This window comes from Nerophis ophidion, linkage group LG08, assembly GCF_033978795.1.
Source record: "Nerophis ophidion isolate RoL-2023_Sa linkage group LG08, RoL_Noph_v1.0, whole genome shotgun sequence".
Classification (NCBI taxonomy): domain Eukaryota; kingdom Metazoa; phylum Chordata; class Actinopteri; order Syngnathiformes; family Syngnathidae; genus Nerophis; species Nerophis ophidion.
In genome coordinates, this window is record NC_084618.1 from 24,422,569 (window position 1) to 24,446,464 (window position 23,896).

The following is a 23,896-nucleotide window of genomic DNA, read 5'->3' on the forward strand; positions in this document are numbered from 1 at the left end:
GCAGCAGCCAGCGTCATCTCACAAGATCCTCGGGTGCCGAGAATGTCAAACAACTGACGAAAGTGAAGTCTTGGTATGATTGATGATTGCTCATTTTTATGTATATTTTTTAATGCCTGGCTTGAGATCGACTGACACACCCTCCGAGATCGACCAGTCGATCGCGATCGACGTAATGGGCACCCCTGGTCTAGTGATTTGAACCAGATTTGAGAAGGTTTGGTTGGAATCATTGAAAAGAGATCATTAACCCTAGGCAAGACCATCATTTTCACGGTAGAGACCCTTCCCATTAGTGAGATAGGCAGTGACTTCCAACGCGCCAGATCATCCTCAATCGATTTTAAGATTGGGGAGTAATTCAAGCGATTTAGATCTGACAATGTGGAGGAAATATTTATACCCAGGTATTTAATGTTCCCTTTATGCAGTGGAATCGATGAGGTGCTCTGAAAGTCAAAGTTAATTGGTAACACAGTAGATTTGGGCCAGTTGATGGAGTAATCTGAAATAGAACTGAATTTATTGATGATTGAGATTGTCTCTTGAAGAGAAGAATTTGGATTTTGTAAGAAAAGTAATACATCATCTGCATAAAGGCTTATTTTATGATGAACGGTTGCGGTATGGATGCCTTTAATATTTGCATGCTGTCGGATTGCGGTTGCCAGAGGTTCAATAAATATAGCAAAAAGTGACGGAGAAAGTGGACACCCTTGCCTAGTGCCCCTTATAAGTTGAAACCTTGGAGAGATTTGGCTGTTCGTTCTAACCGAAGCTGTAGGGAAACTATATAGGACCTTGATCCATGCTATAAATGAGTCTCCAAATCCAAATTTCTGTAGAGTAGCTAAAAGGAAATTCCAATTCACTCTATCAAATGCTTTTTCAGCATCTAATGAAACAACAGCTGTTTTTAGATTATGAATAACAGAATAGTCTATCACATTGAGTAGACGGCGAACATTGTTGGATGATTGTCTCTCTTTGATGAAACCGGTTTGATCATGATGTACTATATATGGAGTGACTTTTTCTAATCTTTGAGCTAAAACTTTGCAGATAATTTTAAGATCAGCATTAATCAAGGAGATTGGCCGGTAACTAGATGGAAGTGTTGGGTCTTTATCGGGCTTTAGCAAGAGACTGATCATGGCAGAGTTCATATTTGGAGGAAGGAATGAGTTTTCTTTAATCTCTAAAGCCATTTTTGTAAATATTGGAGCGAGCAGTGACCAAAATGTTTTGTAGAACTCCACAGGGAACCCATCAGGCCCTGGTGCTTTATTGTTTGGCATCAGTTGAAGTGCGTCGTGAAGTTCATCTGCAGAAATAGCAAGATCTAAATTTGATACTTGCCTTGTATTTAATTTAGGTAAGTCTATACCGTTAAGAAATGTCTCAATGTCTGAAGGAGATGGGACAATCTGGGGTGTATACAAGTTCCTGTAAAAGTCTCTAAAGATGGAGTTAATTTCTTCAGGAACGTGCGTAATGTTCCCAGCTGAATCCTTAATGGATGGTATAGAACTTTTTTCTTTGTTTAATTTTAATTGGCTAGCCAAATATTTGCTTGATTTATTATCATGTTCAAATTTTTCTAAGCGTAACCTCTGGAGCAGGAATTGACTTTTCTTATCAATTATTTCTCTTAAATCTAATTTGAGTTTTCTCAATTTGTTCAGAGTTTGTTCATTTTGTGAGTTAGCATACGCTATTTCTAATATTTTTTATTTCATTTTCAAGTTCCTGCTCTAATAAACGTTCTTTTTTTTTTCTTGTATGATGAATAAGAAATAATTTTTCCTCGCATAACTACTTTCGCCGTCTCCCAGAGAACGCAAGATGTGATTTCTGGTTGATCGTTAAAGTCTAAAAAAGCTGACCATTCTTTCTCAAAATAGTTTAGGATGTCTGGGTCCTCTAGTAATGATATATTAATTCTCCATTGTTTAATAGGTGGAGTGATAGTTTTGTTAGTGAGAGAGAGTGAGACAGGTGCATGGTCACTGATGGTGATAGGATGAATGTGAATGTTTGAGATGTCAGATAAAATTGAGCTACTTGTTAAAAAGTAGTCAATTCGAGAAAATGAGTGGTGAACTGGGGAAAAATAAGTGTATTCCCTAAGAGTGTGGTGATAAGAACACCAGGCATCGCAAAGACCATAATCGTTCATATATTGGTTAAGTATTACCACTGACTGAGACTCACGGTGACTCCCAGTCACTCTGGACCGATCTATATTTGGGTTAAATACTAAGTCGAGGTCCCCTCCTAGAATCAAGCAGTGGTTTGAGTGAGGAGAAAGTGAAAGGAAGAAAGTGTGAAAAAAGGAGGGGTCATCAACATTTGGGCCATAAATGTTGGCGATACATAAGTTTCTCCCGTCAACGAAAATATTAAGAATGATATATCTTCCCTCAGTGTCCGTAATGGAGTTATGGAGTGTAAAGTTTACTTTTCTACTAATGAGAATGGCTACACCTCTCTGTTTGGAGTTGTAACTAGCAAAGTATGAGTGTGGGTATTATGATGAGTGCAGTTTTGAGGTATCGGACTTGGAGAGGTGAGTCTCTTGTAGTAAAGCAATGTCTGCTTGCATGGTCTTCAAATGATTAAGAATTTTTATATTTTTTGCCTTAGACCCGACCCCACGCACATTCCAAGTGACAAACTGTACAGTGGACATACTAAACTAGACTGTAACTAAGTGTGTGGATGTATGTGTGTACTTTATATGTAAATAATGCATGTCTGTATCTAAATGTAAGCCTATCATGCATGTATTTAAGTGTGCAGAGTGTGTATAGTTGTTCATGTATTAGCTGTGAGTGTAAATGCTGATGACGACAAGGGGATACGCAACAGGTGGGGAAATAGAAAGAGAAAAACAAAACAACATTAAATAAAGAGAAAAGAAGAGAGTGGTGGATTAAACAGTTAGTGAAAAAGGAGAAAGAAAAATGAGAAAATAAAACAGTAAACATGTTGGTTTACCGAGAGAGAGAGAGAGAGCGCGCGTACGATGTTTACATGAGCGCTATGATGACGCACAGGTATATTGTGGGAAGGGGAGAAAGAGAGGGAATGAAGCATAATGAAACCATACGAAGGAAAAAAAAAATACAACATTTACCGTGTTTAAGATGTTAGTAATACAGCCACGGCGTGACTTCTGGATCACGGTAAAGTTGACCGTTGATGAAAAGTTTATCCACCGCGATGATAGCACGACATCCTTCGGCGATAAACCTCTTACGAAGCGGGAACAAATGGCGGCGCCTGTCAAGGTATTCCTTGGGGAACTGGTCGTTGATGCTGAAGTTGGTTCCTTTCAGCTCTCGGCCCTGGCTCCTCACCTGTTCCTTCTGCTTGTAATGTTCGAATTTAGCTACGATGGGTCTCGGCCTCTTGTTCTCCGGCTTTTTGGCTCCCAGCCGGTGGACGCGATGGAAGGTGATGTTGTTGATGGTATCAGCTGGAAGCTTGAGCTGGTGTTCCATGAAGGACTTGATGGTTCCCTCTGGATCTTCCTCTGTCTTTTCCGGTATTCCCGCGAAGACCAGATTGTCCCTCATGCTTCTCGCCTGGAGGTCCAGCATCGTCTCCTTCATACACCTATTTTCCCGGGTGAGGTTCGCCACTCCGTCAGTGAGGTATTTAACTGACTCCCGAAGAGCGGCGTTCTCCTTGGCGAGAGAAACGACTTGCTGTTGTCCGAATTCCAAACTCTAACGGATGGTTTGGAATTCCCTGTGGAGCACCTCGACAAGTGCGAGGCGGCTATCCAAACAAGTCAGCCTTTTGTCGATGGAATCCAGGATTTCGGTGAAGCTTGTACCCGGCGGTGACACATGGCCAGGTGAGTCCTCCGGGCGGCTCCTTTTTGATGTTGGTGTCTTAGATGGCTTCCCCATGACGAGACGATCGTAGCACTCTTCTATGTAGTCTTCAAGCTCCTCCAGATTTAGATATTTTTGTTTTGTTTGCTTTATTTTTTGTCTTAGTTTTAATTTTGGCGGACTTCTGAATTAATTACAATTGTTTGGCAGCCGAATGTGACGCTTGATTCTATTTTTTTCCCGCGTCACGTACGCTCTCTCGCGCGAGACTACAGCCTTACTGACGCATCGATACTAATGATTACATAGATTTTTTTTAGCATCACAAAATCTTCTTTAGTTTTTTTTTAATGTATATTGTGCTTATAAACACGGGAAATATGTCCCTGGACACATAAGGACTTAAATTATGACAAATGTATGATCCTGTAACTATTTGGTATCGGATTGATACCTACATTTGTGGTATCATCCAAAACTAATGTAAAGTATCAAACAACAGAAGAATGAGTGATTATTGCATTTTAACAGAAGTGTAGATAGAACATTTAAAAAGAGAAAGTAAGCAGATATTAAAAGTAAATTAGCAAGTGAATTACCACTTGTCCTTAATAATTTTGACAGATTAATAGAATGGAATATGACACAATTTGTTACTGCATATGTCAGCAGACTAAATTAGGAGCCTTTTTTTGCTCACTTACTACTAAAAGACAAGTTGTCTTGTATTTTTCTTATTTTATTTATGGACAAACTTGCAATAAGAAATATATATTTTGTCAGGACGCGGACTGTGATGGGGTTTGTTTTACCGAGGTGCAAAACAATTGGAACGGACATGGCGTGAAGCGAAGGACATCATTTAATCTTAACTCGAAAATATTACAAATACAAAGGGTATAAACAAAAGGCGCTCTCAGAGAAGGTACAAAACTTGGCTATAAAAACAATACTTGAACTAAGGCAAAACATGGTCATAAAAAAAAACGTGCACTATGGCAGGAATAACGAAAAACTTACTTGGAACCTAACGAAAACGGGACATGGATTACAAGGGTGTATTGCGGGTGAGTAGAAGGTGATGTCTCCAGGCTGACTACCTGGCAACTGTGGCTTAAATAATACTGTGGTGAGTGGAAACAGCTGCGTGACATGAAGACAAGTGAAAACTAATGGGTTGGCATGGAAACAAAACAATGGAGTGAAAAAACCGGAACTAACGGAGTCTTAAAGTAAACTAACACAACTAAAATAAACATGATCGCAAGGACATGACATATTTAATGTACCCTAAGATTTGTTGTTAAAATAAAGCCAATAATGGTCCCCTTCACTTCGAAAAGTATCGAAAAGGACTGAAAAGTATCAAAATACATTTTGATACTGGTATCAGGACATTAAGACTCTTTCTAAAGTCGTCAAATCCCAATCGCTGGGAGACTTTTAGAGACATCGTGAAAGGAGTCATTCAACATTTCACAAAAAAACGAGCTAACAAGCTGTAACCGCCATCTTTAGGGGACTTTGCTGAAAAAAAAAAGCGTCTCTATGTCGATGCCATCCCGACTGGACATCTGTGCAGCGTCACAAATAAACACCCAGTATGAAATTCCCCTTCATCATGACATCATGCCGTCTTAATGTTTCGACGACAAATCAAAGCGAACCCTGATCGCCCGCAGCTTTGTGGCCTGCGAAAGGAAGTGAGAGACATCCGAGAGCTTTGGACGTGTTGGCCACGTGGGAGCAAACAGGAAATAAATCACAATCGGAAGCCAACAAAGCAGCGGCGCATGTTTTTCTGACGTTGTTTTGCACACATCCTCGACATGCCGACGATGACGGACGGCTCCGAGTTGGCACACGTGACGAGTAATTATGGTGGAGGATGACTGTTACAGCCAGTCGCACAGCTGGGGGTCCCTCAGCGTGAGCGCCCAACAAACGCTTTGCTTTGTGCGTTTTTTTTATATCACCTTTAACTGTAAAAAAAAAAATAAAAATGGGCACAGAAGGAAACAATCAACAAAAGGCCGTATGTCAAAATGGGACTTTCTGAAAATAGCTTGCGGCCAGTTTTACGGTGCAGTCCTCTCGGTCTTTAGGAGACGCCGTCATTCAGCCGGCACACATGACATCATCGACAGCACATTGGAAAGTCTGTCATTTACAACTAGGGTTGCAAAATTCCGGGAATAGTCAAAGTTGGAAATTTTCCATGGGAATTCCATCCATCCATTTACTACCGCTTATTCCCTTCAGGGTCGCGGGGGGGCACTGGAGCCTATCTCAGCTACAATCGGGCGGAAGGCGGCGTACACCCTGGACAAGTCGCCACCTCATGGCAGGGCCTACACAGATAGACAGACGACATTCACACTTACATTCACACACCCGGGACCAGTCAGTGTTGCCAATAAACCAAAAAAAAAATCTATTAATGGGAATAGATGGAAATTAATGGGAATTCATGGGAAATTAATGGGAATAAGCATTGAGTGCAACATGCTAGATCTTGCAGCATGATTATTAGCTAAAAACAACCTGATTTAATGCAAATTCAGTAGAATTTCAACCCTGCACTGTGCATTCCTCCATCACATGTGCAGTGCATTCTTCCACAGAAAATTCCCAGCATGCTACACACTACAGGCCACACTAGTATTTGAGACCAAGGATTTCATCCATTCAGGTAAGTTTTGATGATATTACCGGGGTAAATATATTTGATCTATGGTCCATCCATCCATCCATCTTCTTACGCTTATCCGAGGTCGGGTCGCGGGAGCAGCAGCCTAAACAGAGAAGCCCAGACTTCCCTCTCCCCAGCCACTTGGTCCAGCTCTTCCCGGGGGATCCCGAGGCGTTCCCAGGCCAGCCGGGAGACATAGTCTTCCCAACGTGTTTTGGGTCTTCCCCGTGGCCTTCTACCGGTTGGACGTGCCCTAAACACCTCCGTAGGGACGCGTTCGGGTGGCGTCCTGACCAGATGCCCGAACCACCTCACCTGGCTCCTCTCCAAGTGGAGGAGCAGCGGCTTTACTTTGAGTTCTTCCCGGATGGCAGAGCTTCTCACCCTATCTCTAAGGGAGAGAGAGCCCCGTCACCCGGCGGAGGAAACTCATTTCGGCCGCTTGTACCCGTGATCTTGTCCTTTCGGTCATAACCCAAAGCTCATGACCATAGGTGAGGATGGGAACCTAGATCTATGATCTATGATAGTGGTTCTTAACCTGGGTTCGATCGAACCCTAGGGGTTCGGCGGAGCCTCCGCCACGGAAGTATAGACACATCCGAATTATCGTGTAAATAAAAAACTTCTCCCTGTCGCCGTATTATGGATATCCCCAAATAATGTTCCCTCTAATTTTCCATCTGATTTGCAGGTTTTTTGATTGATTGATTGAAACTTTTACTAGCAGATTGCAAAGGAAGATAAAACATTATATGAAACAGTACAGTTTACACAGTACAGTACATATTCTGTACAATTGACCACTAAATGGTAACACCCGAATAGGTTTTTCAACTTGTTAAAGTCGGGGTCCACGTTAATCAATTCATTGTAATGTGTGTAAGGTGGGTAATTTGTTGTGAAATCATGCACTGTGTTGGTTTTGTTCTGTGAACAAGGTGATGTTCATGCACGGTTCATTTTGTGCACCAATAAAAAAAACATACGTTTTTCTTAAATTTGAAAAACTTTTTTTCACTAAAGAAGGGTTCGGTAAATGCGCATATGAAACTAGTGCGGTTCGGTACCTCCAACAAGGTTCAGAACCACTGATCTATGGTATTTAAGTTTAATAGAGGTGTAATTGCTTGTAGACTACTCCAGCAGACTTCCACTCAAGCTAGCTAGCTGTTCCTGTACTTGTTAAATGATATATCTCTAGCTAGCTAGGGTTATGTACCACCACAGTCTCATGATGAACCGAAAATATTTCTCCTATAGCCGTGATGCTAATTTTCTCTATGTTAAATCTCATTCATTTATGCTAACAATGTTAGCGATCCGAATTTACCTTTTTTAACAAATACTAAATCAAAACCTGTAGTTTCCTCGGCCTTCTGTTCTGCTAGCCATTCTGTTGTCATACAAGAATGTAGGTTATAGTTTGATTTAGCCAAATGATTGAGTGTTCATTTATCCATCTAGCCTATTTATTAGGGCTGGGAATCTTTGGGTGTCCCACGATTCGATTCAATATCGATTCTTGGGGTCCCGATTTGATAATATATCGATTTTTTCGATTCAAAGCAATTCTCGATTCAAAAACGGTATTTTTCCGATTCAAAACGATTCTGTATTCATTCAATGCATACTGTAGGATTTCAGCAGGATCTACCCCAGTCTGCTGACATGCAAGCAGAGTAGTAGATTTTTTTTAAAACGCTTTTATAATTGTAAAGGACAATATTTTATCAACTGATTGCAATAATGTAAATTTGTTTTAACTATTAAACGAACCAAAAATATGACTTATTTTATCTTTGTGAAAACATTGGACACAGTGTGTTGTCAAGCTTATGAGATGCGATGAAAGTGTAAGCCACTGTGACACTATTGTTCTTTTTTTTATTTTTATAAATGTCTAATGATAATGTCAATGAAGGATTTTTAATCACTGCTATGCTGAATTTATAACTAATATTGATACTGTTGTTGATAATATTCATTTGTGTTTCACTACTTTTGGTTTGTTCTATGTCGTGTTTGTGTCTCCTTTCAATTGCTCTGTTTATTGCAGTTCTGAGTGTTGCTGGGTCAGGTTTGGTTTTGGAATTCGATTGCATTGTTATGGTACTGCTGTGTAGTGGTTTGTTGGATTGATAAAAATAAAAATAAAGTAGAAATGTATTTTTTAAGTATTTGAATCGAAATTTTCCCACACCCCTACTATTTATCTTCATTTGTCCATCAGTAAACATTTTTAAAGACTACTCCAATTGTTCAGCTGACTATTTAATCTGTATGTGACATTGCATTAGCTGCAATGAGATGGCGACTTGTACAGGGTGTACCCCGCCTTCCGTCCAAATGCAGCTGAGATAGGCCCCAGCAACCCCCGTGACCCCAAAAGGGACAAGCGGTAGAAAATGGATGGCATTGCATTAATGTTTTACATGAATATCCATCCATTCATTTTCTACCGCTTATTCCCTTTTGGGGTCGCGGGGGGCGCCAGCGCCTATCTCAGCTACAATCGGGCGGAAGGCGGCGTACACCCTGGACAAGTCGCCACCTCATCGCAAGGCCAACACAGATAGACAGACAACATTCACACTCACATTCACACACTATGGCCAATTTTAGTGTTGCCAATCAACCTATTTTACAAGAATAAATAAATACAAACAGAACAATGCCAGGTACACCATCCAATGTGTGGAGACATTTCACCCCAACCAATGAAGGCGGAAAGGCGGTGCACATTTGCAAATACTGTGCAAAGAGCTACGTGCTGTACGGGGCTGTATAGCTCGGTTGGTGGAGTGGCCGTGCCAGCAACTTGAGGGTACCAGGTTCGGTCCCCGCTTCTGCCACCCTAATCAATGCTGTTGTGTCCTTGAGCAAGACACTTTACCCACCTGCTCCTCAGTGCCACCCACACTGGTTTAAAAATGTAACTTAGATATTGGGTTTCACAATGTAAAGCGCTTTGAGTCACTAGAGAAAAGCGCTATATAGATATAATCAAAGCTGCACACACGGTCACTAAGGTGGCCACTATGTTTGACAGATCAACTTAATGTGTATCATACGGTATTTATCCGTGAGAGCATTTTTGTTGTGAATTGTGAGGTGTGTGTGTTAAAATCATCTTTGTTTTTACAAATGATGACATATGTGAACAAGAGCATGTATTGTGTTTGTGTGATGATGTAAATGAGGTGTGGTTGTATTGTATTTTTAAGTATGTGTCCATGAAAGGGCATTTTATGACCTTTCTAAATTTGATTACATGCTATGGTATAATTTTATTGCATGACTTTTGTATCCCTTTAATTTAGGTATACAGGGACTGCAGATGGAAATGAGCTATTTAGCTATAATCTGGTACAGAACATATCTGTCTTTGAGCTTAAAGTTTCTGTGCATTGTCCCTTCAAATGAAGACTAAACAAACAATAATTCACTTCACTACGTCAAAAATGCCACAAAGATGCAGCAGCATATAGACAAGTGCCCAATAATATACAATTATTGTAATTCCCCATTAATTCCCATATATTCCCATTAATTCCCATGGACGGTGTCCAACTTTGAATAATCAAAAAATGGTCAATATTTCCAAACTTCCCGATCTTAACTTCCTGTGGTAAATATCCGGAAAGATTCCGGAAATTTAGCGGAAACTTTCCACCCCTTTGAAACCCTATTTACAACTAACTGAACAGAAGACTACTCTTTTTTTTTTTAAATACATTTTTTGAACATTTAGCACCGAAATGAGGAACAGGTTCATGTCGACACCGGTGTGTCCATCCCTACTCATCAGAGGTGGGTCGAATCACGTCACATTTACTTTACCCTTGAGTCACATTTGACTTAAAAACAGTAATTTTATTCTTTTTATCTCTTGGACAAATCAGGTCAATTTAAAAGGTGAGAGAGCTAAAATGTGGCCACAAATTCTTCTTTAAAATAGCGTCATGTACTTTATGCAAAGTTATTCCAAAAAGGGGATATTCATTCACGATACACTTAATCCCTTTGCTTGGGGGTCGGCAACCCGCGGGTATGCCTCTCTTTAGCGCCACCCTAGTGGCTCCCTGGGAATGGAAAAAGGTGGCGAAGGAAATATATTTTTTGATTGAAAAAACATGACACAAACCTTCCTAATTGTGAGAAATCCCGCTGTTTACATTAAACATGCTTCGCTGATGAGAATATTTGGCGAGCGCCGTTTTGTCCTACTAATTTCAGCCGTCCCTTGAACTCGCCGTAGTTTGTTTACATGTACAACTTTCTCCGACGCTCCAACAGGAAGATGTGTTTTATGCCACTCCTTCTTTGTTTCATTTTGTCCACCAAACGTTTTATACTGTGCGTGAATGCACAAAGGTGAGCTTTGTTGATGTTATTGACATCAGGCATATTTGGTCGGTGCATGACTGCAAGCCAATCAATGCTAACATGCCATTTAGGCTAGCTGTATGTACGTAAGGCATCATTACGCCTCATTTGTAGGTATATTTGAGCACATTTAATTTCCTTTACTTATGTCCTATGTGTATTTAATTTATATTTACATGTCTCATGACACACTGTCTGTGTGTAATATGCATTTGTGATAGTGGTTTGTGTGCCATGTTGTTCCAGGCCACAGCAAACTTACTCAGCTTGCAAAGATTGTAATAAATACATTTCAAGACGACAGCCTGCCGTTTTCTTTAACTTGGAAACACACATCTATACATTTAGCCATTAAAATATATTAGTTTCCAGGAGTTATCTCACCTTCTGAGTAGCCTCTGATTAACTAATGGTTTCTAATGTTGTAAAAATGTGTAGAATAAATATTAAATTTCAACATTTCTGTCAAAGATTTGTGTCAACATGCGACACATTGTTATTATAATAGTAGGCTACTATAGCTAATATAGACACTTACATCATGTGTTGCCTTCATTATAAGACTTATGTAAGGCTTTTGCAACTCCAGACAGATTTTTATTTTTGTCCAATATGGCTCTTTCAACATTTTGATATGCCGACCCCTGCCTTAGCTCATTTTGGTCGCCCATTGACTCCCATTGTAAAGTATAATTTTCAATATATATGTTCCAGTGCTTTTTCCGTGAATACAGAGTAGATCTAAGCATGTCCCTTGGGAAATACAAGGAAAAAGGGTTTTGAGTGTCATCACACCTCTCAACCACTAATTGAGGCGAGGGACGGCGTGGCGCAGTGGAAGAGTGGGCGTGCGCAACCCGAGGGTCACTGGTTCAAATCCCACCTAAAACCAACCTCGTCACGTCCGTTGTGTCCTGAGCAAGACACTTCACCCTTGCTCCTGATGGGTGCTGGTTGGCGCCTTGCATGGCAGCTCCCTCCATCAGTGTGTGAATGTGTGTGTGAATGGGTAAATGTGGAAGTCGTGTCAAAGCGCTTTGAGTACCTTGAAGGTAGAAAAGCGCTATACAAGTACAACCCATTTATCATTTATCATTTATATATAGTGTTTTTGCACTTGCTGTTCATTCAAATTTAAACATCTGTCAACAAACTTTTGAGTGAGTTTTTGTGAAAAACTGTCCTAGGTCCAAAAATAATAATACATCAAATTCATTGACTTATTGAATTATTGACCTATTAAAGCAATAATGTCAAATGTCAGGCCAACAGGTTTCATCGAGCCCGGGGGATGAGTTTGCCAAGTATAAAAATGAGCTAAATTTTTGAATGAAAGAAACTGCTGTTCTAAATGTGTCCACTACGTGTCGCTATAGCAATTCTTTGTATTTTTGTAGATGATGCTACATATGTAAAATAAAATAAACAACATGCTGATAGTGCACCAGTGGAGGAAGATGAGCAAACGACATAAATGGCATCCTGTAATTTGATTTTGATATAATTTTTTTATTTTGATAGATTGAAAATTAACACCAATGAGTTGACTGATGAACATTATCACATAATTTACTTAAAAAGTATAAATAACGACAAATAAAGATTTTACAAGTAAGTGTAAAAAAAATAAAATAAATAAATAAATTAGATTTGTACATTTTTAGAATGTGCTAGTTCTATTTTTGAACAAAGAAAGCAATCTGAAGTTGTCATTATTTTTTAATTTATCGTGCCGTGATTTTACCAGTCCGGCCCACTTGGGAGTAGATTTTTTGAAATTAGTTTGACACCCCTTTGTTGAAGGCTGTAATTACCTCATCACATGTACATCACTTTGCAACTTTTTTTGTTTTCCCATCATAAAGGAGAATTTAAACGTTGAAAAGTTTGAAAAAATAATAAAATATGACTTACTTGCAAGACTATTTAAAAATATTTTTGTCGTTCAGGAGGCTTAACGTAGTTTTGAATTAAGTCGACTCAACGGTAAGTACTTTTTCTTGTCAGAGTAGTTTTTAATGCAACATGTTTTTACTTTTAATTGAGTAGTTTTGTGAGTAGGATTTCCTACTTTTACTTTGGTACACTGGGTTTCATTCCGATGGCTAGGTTTGTTCAACTCAGCGTTGTATTCATTTATAATCTATTGATTACTGCTGGCAAAGACATATTCATTCACTTCTGTCACATGAGTATTTCACCAATCAAAAATAAGCGGTGAGAGACTTTTCACTCCCTGCCACCAATCAAACGCAGCCTGGCAGTCACATGACCGCACTCCAACGACACACAATGAAAAGGGACCGGATGTCATAAGTCTTCAATGTTTACTTAAAATTAGGGAAAATAAATTTTTTATCATCTATGTCAGTAGAAATGTTAAAATTTCAGCCATCAAGAACTCTACTTCCAACTTAAAAACAATGTTGCGGTAAGATATTTTTTATTATTATTGTCTATTATTATTAATTAAAATGCAATTTGTTATTGCCGAATCCGGTATATTTTTTGTCACTAACAGAATCAAACCGGTCCTACCTGGACCTTATTCAGTAAAATCCAACAATGCCATGTTACAGTACCGAGGTGATGTCACGCCCGGTTTTTGGCACTTTGGCAGTCACTCCAGCAGCACTGAGAGTGGACTCAGCCAAACTTCCTCTTGATAATTTTGCAGTTTCCGGTGCCAACAAAAAAATCGACTCAAAAAACGCTCCAATTTAAGTAAAGTAAAGCTCCACTTTTTCAAAAATGCGCCTGCTTGATGGTCGCGTACAATGGCTTTGCTATTGACATGCTACTGATTAGCAGAAGTGATTTTACATGGCGATTTCAACACCTCCAAATTTGTCAACGAAAACTACGACTAAGATGCACGTTACAATTAAACACCTGATGCGTAACACGTACAACACTTGCAGTATTAACACTTTGCAGGGCGCAACAATTGACTTGATTCAGCAAAAACTGGACTGACTAACCGACAAACTGTACATGACTGCCATCTAACATCTTGGACTTGCAACTGTAATTCCAACTTATTGTCATACTTGCAAATGAGACTCAAAAATGTGATAATAAAACAAGAGATGGATAGACTGGACAGCAATTATCATAATCAGCTCATTATTAAATGCTGCAATGAAAAAATAAATGTTATCATCAGAAGCGACTAATATTCATTGACACAAAAAAAAATAACTGGAAATTGGTACCGTTGTGTACTGGTATTGATTCCCAGGTCCCGGGAATCGGTACCGTATCGGTTCAAATGTCAATGGTACCCATTCGTACATTCTGAAGGAGTGTCTCCTTCATGAACCGTTGTAATGAAAGTACCATTAAAAAATAGTTCCTGTCATGATCTGTGGTCCGGATCATGTTTTTGTTATGTTCTGTTAGTTTTGGACTCCCTTAGTTCCTGTTTTTGTGCACCCTTGTTAGTTACCATGGTTACTTATTATTTCCCCCAGTCTCTGATTAGTGTTCGCCCACTCACCTGTTTCCCGAGCACTAATTAGAGGCATTATTTAAGCTTGCATTTGCCAGTCAGTCGGCCAGGTGTCATTGTTTGCTACATGCACCTGTTAACGTGAGTTTTGCCTTGTCTCTTGTTTGTGCTAAGTGTTAGCTTCTATGTTTCCTGTGCTAAGTTTTTGTCCTAGCTTCCCCTGTGTTATCCTTTCTTGTTTGCCTGTATTTTGTACGTTGGATGATTTTTGAGGAATAAATCATATCTTACCTCACGCTTTCGTCCAGAGTCGTCCGTCTGCATTTCGGGAGAACGAAGCTGCGGTCCAAACCGTGACAGCTCCTAAACAAAACAGAATGTGATCACCAGTTACTCAGTACTTTAGTACTTGTTTTCCACGGAATACATTTATTCAAAAGTACTTATTTGGGTAACTGAGTTTTAGTCATATTATTGTCACTATTCATATTATTAAAGTAACAGTACACTTACTTAAGTACAATTTTGGGCCACTCTCACAACGTACCCCGTAAGTCCAAAAAAAGCAAACTGAAGTCAAACTGGAATAATAAGTACTGCACGTAGGGCTGGGCGATATGGCCTTTAATTAATATCTCGGTATTTTTAGGCCATGTCACGATACACGATATATATCTCCATATTTTGCCTTAGCCTTGAATGAACACTTGATGCAAATAATCACAGCAGTGTGATGATTCTATGTGTCTACATTAAAACATTCTTGTTCATACTGCATTAACATATGCTCATTTTAAACTTTCATGCAGAGAGTGAAATCACAACCAAGTCAATTGACCAAAACTGTATTTATTCAGTTTTTATTAAGCAGTGGCACAAACATTCATGTCATTTCCAAAACAGAAAGTGCAAGATTGTCAGAGACATTTTAAAACAAGCTATATGTGCACTTTTGTGCACATATACATCAAAACATATCAAAACAACACTAAATTAAAGTGTACTTTTTGTACAGAACACCACTACAATAGTTAAAAACAAATAAATCAATCAATCAATCAATGTTTACTTATATAGCCCTAAATCACTAGTGTCTCAAAGGGCTGCACAAACCACTACGACATCCTCAGTAGGCCCACATAAGGGCAAGGAAAACTCACACCCAGTGGGACATCGGTGACAATAATGACCCAGTGGGACGTCGGTGACAATGATGACTATGAGAACATGATACTGTGATACTGATGATACTGATGACTATGAGAACATGATACTGTGAAAGATCAATCCATAATGGATCCAACACAGTCGCGAGAGTCCAGTCCAAAGCGGATCCAACACAGCAGCGAGAGTCCCGTTCACAGCGGAGCCAGTAGGAAACCATCCCAAGCGGAGGCTGATCAGCAGCGCAGAGATGTCCCCAGCCGATACACTGGCGAGCAGTACATGGCCACCGGATCGGACCGGACTCCCTCCACAAAGGAGAGTGGGACATAGAAGAAAAAGAAGAGAAACGGCAGATCAACTGGTCTAAAAAGGGAGTCTATTTAAAGGCCAGAGTATACAAATGAGTTTTAAGGTGAGACTTAAATGCTTCTACTGAGGTGGCATCTCGAACTGTTACCGGGAGGGCATTCCAGAGTACTGGAGCCCGAAATGAAAAAGCTCTACAGCCCGCAGACTTTTTTTGGGCTTTGGGGATCACTAATAAGCCGGAGTCCTTTGAACGCAGATTTCTTGCCGGGACATATGGTACAATACAATCGGCAAGATAGGATGGAGCTAGACCGTGTAGTATTTTATAGGTAAGTAGTAAAACCTTAAAGTCACATCTTAAGTGCACAGGAAGCCAGTGCAGGTGAGCCAGTACAGGCGTAATGTGATCAAACTTTCTTGTTCTTGTCAAAAGTCTAGCAGCCGCATTTTGTACCAACTGTAATCTTTTAATGCTAGACATGGGGAGACCCGAAAATAATACGTTACAGTAGTCGAGGCGAGACGTAACAAACGCATGGATAATGATCTCAGCGTCTTTAGTGGACAGAATGGAGCGAATTTTAGCGATATTGCGGGGATGAAAGAAGGCCGTTTTAGTAACGCTTTTAATGTGTGCCTCAAAGGAGAGAGTTGGGTCGAAGATAATACCCAGATTCTTTACCGTGTCGCCTTGTTTAATTGTTTGGTTGTCAAATGTTAGAGTTGTATTATTAAATAGAGGTCGGTGTCTAGCAGGACCGATAATCAGCATTTCCGTTTTTTTGGCGTTGAGTTGCAAAAAGTTAGCGGACATCCATTGTTTAATTTCATTAAGACATGCCTCCAGCTGACTACAATCCGGCATGTTGGTCAGCTTTAGGAGCATGTAGAGTTGGGTGTCATCAGCATAACAGTGAAAGCTAATACCGTATTTGCGTATGATGTCACCTAGCGGCAGCATGTAGATGCTGAAGAGTGCAGGGCCAAGGACCGAACCCTGGGGAACTCCACACGTTACCTTAACGTAGTCCGAGGTCACATTGTTATGGGAGACACACTGCATCCTATCAGTAAGATAAGAGTTAAACCAAGACAGGGCTAAGTCTGACATACCAATTCGTGTTTTGATACGTTCTAATAAAATATTGTGATCGACAGTATCGAAAGCAGCGCTAAGATCGAGGAGCAGCAACATAGATGACGCATCAGAATCCATCGTTAGCAATAGATCATTAGTCATTTTTGCGAGGGCTGTCTCCGTCGAGTGATTTGCCCTGAAACCGGATTGAAAGGTTTCACATAGATTGTTAGACGCTAAGTGTTCATTTAACTGCTCCGCAACAATTTTTTCGAGGATTTTTGAAATAAAGGGAAGGTGAGACACCGGTCGGTAGTTTAACATGAGGTCAGGATCGAGGTTAGGTCTTTTAAGAAGAGGATGAATAACCGCTTTTTTGAATGCTAGGGGAACAGTGCCCGAGGAAAGTGATAAGTTTATAATATTTAGCACTGATGGACCTAATAATACAAAGAGCTCCTTGATCAGTTTCCCAGGAAGAGGGTCAAGTAAACATGTTGTTTGTTTTATTCCATTTACACGTTGTAACAATTCTTCTAATGTTATTTCCTCAAAACGAGAGAAACTATTTTGGAGGGCAGTATCCGCCGTATATACAATCGTGTCAGTGTTAATAGAACCCCGTTGTAGCTGGGACGCATTGTCTTTAATCTCCTTTCTAATGACTTCAATTTTCTTACTAAAGAATTGCATAAAGTCATCAGCTGAGTGGGTGGAGCTACTGGAAGGAGTCCCTTGTTGGGTTAGCGATGCTACCGTACTAAACAAAAATTTAGGATCGTTTTTATTACGGTGGATGAGATTTGAGTAATAATTAGCTTTAGCTAAGGTAAGCATGCGTTTATAAGTTATTAAACCATCACTCCATGCTTGATGGTGCACCTCAAGTTTAGTTGTGCGCCATTTGCGTTCCAGCTTTCTGCATAATAATTTCTGAGCTCTAATTTCTTCTGTAAACCACGGGGTGCGCTTTTTTGGAGCCTTTTTTAACTTTAGCGGTGCAATGTTATCAATGGTTTCGCGCAGGGCGTCGTTAAAGTTGTTAGTGAGGTTATCAATAGAGCCCACTTTTGTGATATTTCAATAACTGCCAAATAAAAATGAGCTGCATAATAGGTCCCGGCGGACGTTAACGTTAAAAGGTCAATGTGTTAACGTTAAAAAACGTCAAAGTTGTTGACTTTTTTTTTTTTTCATATGGTGTTGATCTGGAAATAGTTGTTTCAGCATTTTGTGGGTGTAGCACCGGCCGGAGATGTTGACATGCAGAGTTTCAAGCACTCGGCATTCTCTAGCGTGTGACTTTTCAAATGATGCTACATTAGCAGTGCTTGTAGTAGGCCTGGGCGATATATCGATATACACGATATATCGCGCGTTTGTCTCTGTGCGATATAGTGCGATTGGTAATACTAGAGAAAGAAGGTGCGAATGAAGGAAGAATTAATTTCCAAGAAAAACAGCAGGGGGTCCAACTGGGTCTGGCGGTGGTTTGTCTTCAAGTGGGAAGATGTCGAACAGACCACCGTAATTTGTCAAGTGTGGGCCAAAAGCGTTGCTACCAAAAGTCGCATTACTGCTAATATGTAGCATCATTTGAAAAGTCACCCGCGAGAGGATGAAGAGTGTTTGAAACTCCGCATGTCAACATCTCCATTCGGTGCCACACCAACAAAATGCAGAGGCAACCATTTCCACATCAACACCGTATGAAAGAAATAGTCAACAACAGAATTTAATAACGTCCGTAGTAGAGATGCGCAGATAGGCAAGTATATCATCCGCATCCGTGTCACCAAAATCGTCATCCACCCGCCGACCACCCGAACCATCATTTTATCAGGATCGTACCCGCCCGCCAACCGCCCGCTGAATTACATCAGAGGTTGGCCACCTTTACCACTCACAGAGATATTTAGACCTGTTTCACAGAGTATGAAGTCAATTGGAACCGCTTACGTTCTCGTGACTTTTCAATAGCGTTCATCCTGATGACAAGAATAAGGGCGTGCTGTGAAGCCATTGCCTTTGACACCTTCAACAACATGTACAAACCGATTGTTGGTCCAGCAACATGTTGTGTGTTACTTCCGCAATCACATGTTTAAGATTGAAAGGCATACTGGCTGATACAGAGTACACTGATGGTTGTGATATAAACAACTTTAACACTTACTAATATGCGCCACGCTATGAAGCCACACAATACAGGATTGACAAACACATTTCGGGAGAACATCCTCACAGTAACAGAACATAAACGCAACACAACAAATACCCATAATCCTTTGTATTCATGACAGTTCCTGACTATTTTATTCCCCCCTCCCCCCGTGTGTCGGTGGGCGGGGTTGGGGGCGCGGGGTTGTAAAATATATTCAGGAAGTGTCATCAATACAAACCTTACCGACGCACGGGGGTGGGGGATAAAATAGTCAGGATGTGTTATGAATACAAAGGATTATGGGTATTTGTTGTGTTGCGTTGATGTTGTGTTACTGTGAGGATGTTCTCCCGAAATGCGTTTGTCGTTCTTAATCGGTGTGGCTTCAAAGCGTGGCGCATATTACTAAGAGTGTTAAAATTGTTTATATCACAACCATTAGTGTCCTCTGTGTCACCCAGTATGCCTTGCAGTCGTGTGCGTTTTGCCGCGGAAGAGACACACACAATATGATGCTGGACTGACAAGCAGATCGTGCATGATGTTGAAAGCGACAAAGCCAATGGTTTCATAACACGCCCTAATACTTATTATCTGGGTGACTGCCGGCAGTCATTCAAGAGAATAACAGCGTCTCCTATTGACTTCTTAGCTTGATGACATAAGTCTTAAATGGCTTTTTGAATGGCAAAGGATACCGATCCCAGAGCCATGTATATCAAATATCTCCGGATGGTTCAACCGCCACCCGCCCGAATCTAATTAAAATCTATTTTTTCGTCATGTCAACCACCCGGGATGAGACCGCAAACCGCGCAGCTCTAGTAAGTAGTAACCTACCACATAGCATAGGACAAACACTATTTGATTTCCTATTATGAAGCTCATTTTTATTTGACACTTAAAATGTCTCTGACAATCTTGCACTTTCTGTTTTGGAAATGACAAGAATGTTTTTGCCACTGTTTAATAACTGTGTAATAAATACAGTTTTGGCAAATTGACTTAATTATGATTTCCCTCTCTGAATGAAAGTTTAAAATGAGCATATATTAATGCAGTATGAACAAGAATGTTTTAATGTAGACACATAGAATCATCATACTGCTGTGATTATATGCATCAAGTGTTCATTCAAGGCCAAGGCAAAATATCGAGATATATATCGTGTACCACGATATGGCCTTAAAATATCGAGGCCATATTGCCCAGCCCTAGCTTGTAGCAACACTTTTGCCACATAAATGTTGAACATATTCACACTTCAAGCCAAACCACCGCCGGACGATGTTTTTCTCGGGAATTAACTCTTCCTTCATTTGTTACCAGATTCGCACTTTGTCTCTATCGTATTTTCCACCCGCACCTCACCGCTAGCATCACAGCTAACGTTACCATGTGATGTTGCACACGTGACGTTGCACACGTGACGTATGTAAGAAGGTCTGCTTGTTTTACCTCTCTGTGAGAAGGAGAGACAAGAAAGAGTGGGAATCGTATTTAATGTAATGCTCGCAGCTAAAAACAACTGCGTGAGAACGTATACTCGAATATCACGATATAGTCATTTTCTATATCGCACAGAGACAAAACCGCGATATATCGAGTATATCACCCAGTCCTAACTGCATGTACATGCCATACGATGTTTTTGTCTTGTTTAGCCTGCAGACTACTTCCCGGTTCACCAAGGATAATAAATGGTGTCCTGGGTTGTAGATTGCCTGACTGACAAACCACAGTACGTTCGACTATAGGACTGTGTGTCTGACAGGCTGGTCAGCAACACCGGGGCCCCGCACAGCACAGTCCTCTCGCCCTTCCGCTTCACCAGTGACACCACCGATTTCCACTATCAGTCAGAGTCCTGCCACCTTCAGAATTTTTGTGATGACTCTGCGACAGTGGAGTGTATTGAGGATGGCGATGATGAGGAATACAGGGCACTGGTGGAGGACTTTGTCACATGGTGTGGAAAGAACCACCTCCAGCCTAATGTGACGAAGACCAAGGAGCATGTTGTGGACCTGGGAAGAAGGAGGAGTAATCCGGCGACCCCTGTTTCCATCAAGGATGTGGACATGGTGGAGGATTATAAATACCTCGGAGTACATATCGACAACAAGCTGAATGGGTCAAAACACGCTCAGGCCCTCTACAAGAAGGGACAGAGACGCCTCTACTTCCTCTGGAGGCTAAGATCCTTCAGCGTCTGTACAAAGATGTTGAAGATGTTCTACGAGTCGGTGGGGCAGTGGGCTGAGAGCGAGGGACGCAAACAGACTGGACAAGCTGGTAAAGAAGGCCAGTAATGTGGTGGGAGTGGAGTTAGACTCTCTGGCGGTGGTGTCAGAGAGAAGAAGTCTAGCAAAACTCCTAGCCATTATGGACAACACCTCCCACCCACTACTCTCGGACCTTGCAGAGAGAATGAGCACGTTCAGTGGAAGGCTCAGACTTCCAAAATGCATTACGGAACGACACAGGAGGTCCTTCATACCGACAGCCATCAGACTGTATAATGCATATGTTCCTTCTTGACTGCACCTAAAGGGGAACATTATCATTAGACCTATGTAAGCGTCAATATATACCTTGATGGTGCAGAAAAAAAGACCATATATTTTTTTAACTGATTTCCGAACTCTAAATGGGTGAATTTTGGCAAATTAAACGCCTTTCTGTTTATCGCTCTGGAGGCGATGACGTCAGAATGTGACGTCGCCGAGGTAATACAGCCACCATTTTCATTTTCAACACATTGTAAACATTGGGTCTCAGCTCTGTTATTTTCTGTTTTTTCAACTATTTTTTGGAACCTTGGAGACATCATGCCTCGTCGGTGTGTTGTCGGAGAGTGTAACAACACTAACAGAGAGGGATTCAAGTTGCACCACTGGCCCGAAGATGCGAAAGTGTCTGCCGCCAGACCCCCATTGAATGTACCAAAGTGTCTCCACATTTTACCGGCGATGACAGACATGGCACAGAGATGTATGGATAACCTGCAGATGCATTTGCAACGATAAAGTCAACGAAATCACTAGGGTGAGTTTTGTTGATGTTGACTTATGTGCTAATCAGACATATTTGGTTGCGGCGTGACTGCCAGCTGATCGATGCTAACATGTTACGCTAATCGATGCTAACATGCTATTTACCGGCGGTGCTAAAGCAGACATGGCACAGAGATGTATGGATAACCTGCAGATACATTTGCAACTATAAAGTCAACGAATTCATAAAGGTGAGTTTTGTTGATGTTGACTGCTAGCTAATCGATGCTAACATGCTACGCTAATCGATGCTAACATGCTATTTACCGGCAGTGCTAATGCAGACGTGGCACAGCGATGTATGGATAACCTGCAGATGCATTTGCAACTATATTATGTTTCCTCCCACCCAGATTTAATGCGAAAAAAAAAACTTACCAATCGAAGGATTTAAGTTGCTCCAGTGTCCCGAGATGCGAAAGTCCTGATCGTTTGGTCCGCACATTTTACCGGCGGTGCTAACGCAGCTATTCGGCCATGCTATGGCTATGAATAGCGTCAATAGCTATTCGCTCAATAGCTTCAGTTTCTTCTTTAATACTTTCATACTCAAACCATCCGTTTTAATACATGCGTAATCTGTTGAATCGCTTAAGCCGCTGAAATCAGAGTCTGAATCCGAGCTGATGTCGCTATATCTTGCTGTGGTATTCGCCGTTGTTTGTTTATATTGGCAGCACTGTATGACGTCACAGGGAAATGGATAGTGGCATCGCAAATAGCGAAAATCAAGCACTTTAAAGCTTATTTTAGGGATATTCAGGGACCGGTAAAATTATGAAAAAAACTTCAAAAAATACAACAAGCCACTGGGAACTGATTTTTATTGTTTTTAACCCTTTTGAAATTGTGATAATGTTCCCCTTTAACTTTAGAATTTGATGCCAGCAACACGTGACAAAGAAATTGGGAAAAGTGGCAATAAATACTGATAAAGTTGAGGAATGCTCATCAATCACTTATTTGTAACATCCCACAGGTGTGCAGGCTAATTGGGAACAGGTGGGTCCCATGATTGGGTATAACAACAGCTTCCCAAAAAATGCTCAGTCTTTCACAAGAAAGGATGGGGCGAGGTACACCCCTTTGTTCACAACTGCGTGAGCAAATAGTCAAACAGTTTAAGAACAACGTTTCTCAAAGTGCAATTGCAAGAAATTTAGGGATTTCAACATCTACGGTCCATAATATCATCAAAAGGTTCAGAGAATCTGGAGAAATCACTCCACGTAAGCGGCATGGCAGGAAACTAACACTGAATGACCGTGACCTTCGATCCCTCAGACGACACTGTATCAAAAACCGACATCAATCTCTAAAGGATATCACCACATGGGCTCAGGAACATTTCAGAAAACCACTGTCACTAAATACATTTCGTCGCTACATCTTTAAGTGCAAGTTAAAGCTCTACTATGCAAAGCGAAAGCCATTTATCAACAACACCCAGAAACGTCACCAGCTTTTATGGGCCTAAGCTCGTCTAAGATGGACTGATGCAAAGTGGAAAAGTGTTCTGTGGTCTGAAGAGTCCACATTTCAATTTTTGGGGGAAACTGTGGACGTTGTGTCCTCCGGATCAAAGAGGAAAAGAACCATCCGGATTGTTCTAGGCGCAAAGATGAAAAGCCAGCATGTGTGATTGTATGGGGGTGTATTAGTGGCCAAGGCATGGGTAACTTACACATCTGTGAAGGCACTATTAATGCTGAAAGGTACATTCAGGTTTTGGAGCAACATATGTT

At 40.8% G+C, this 23,896-nt stretch overlaps 1 long non-coding RNA gene across 1 annotated transcript in view; it reads right to left on the reverse strand.

Moving 5' to 3' along the window:
* Positions 1-23,896, reverse strand: part of LOC133557032 (uncharacterized) — a 105,633-nt gene that overhangs the window by 15,064 nt on the left and 66,673 nt on the right. Inside the window, exon 4 of the long non-coding RNA XR_009807653.1 lies at positions 14,669-14,740. This is a non-coding gene — a long non-coding RNA (uncharacterized LOC133557032). The remainder of the gene's footprint in view (positions 1-14,668; positions 14,741-23,896) is intronic.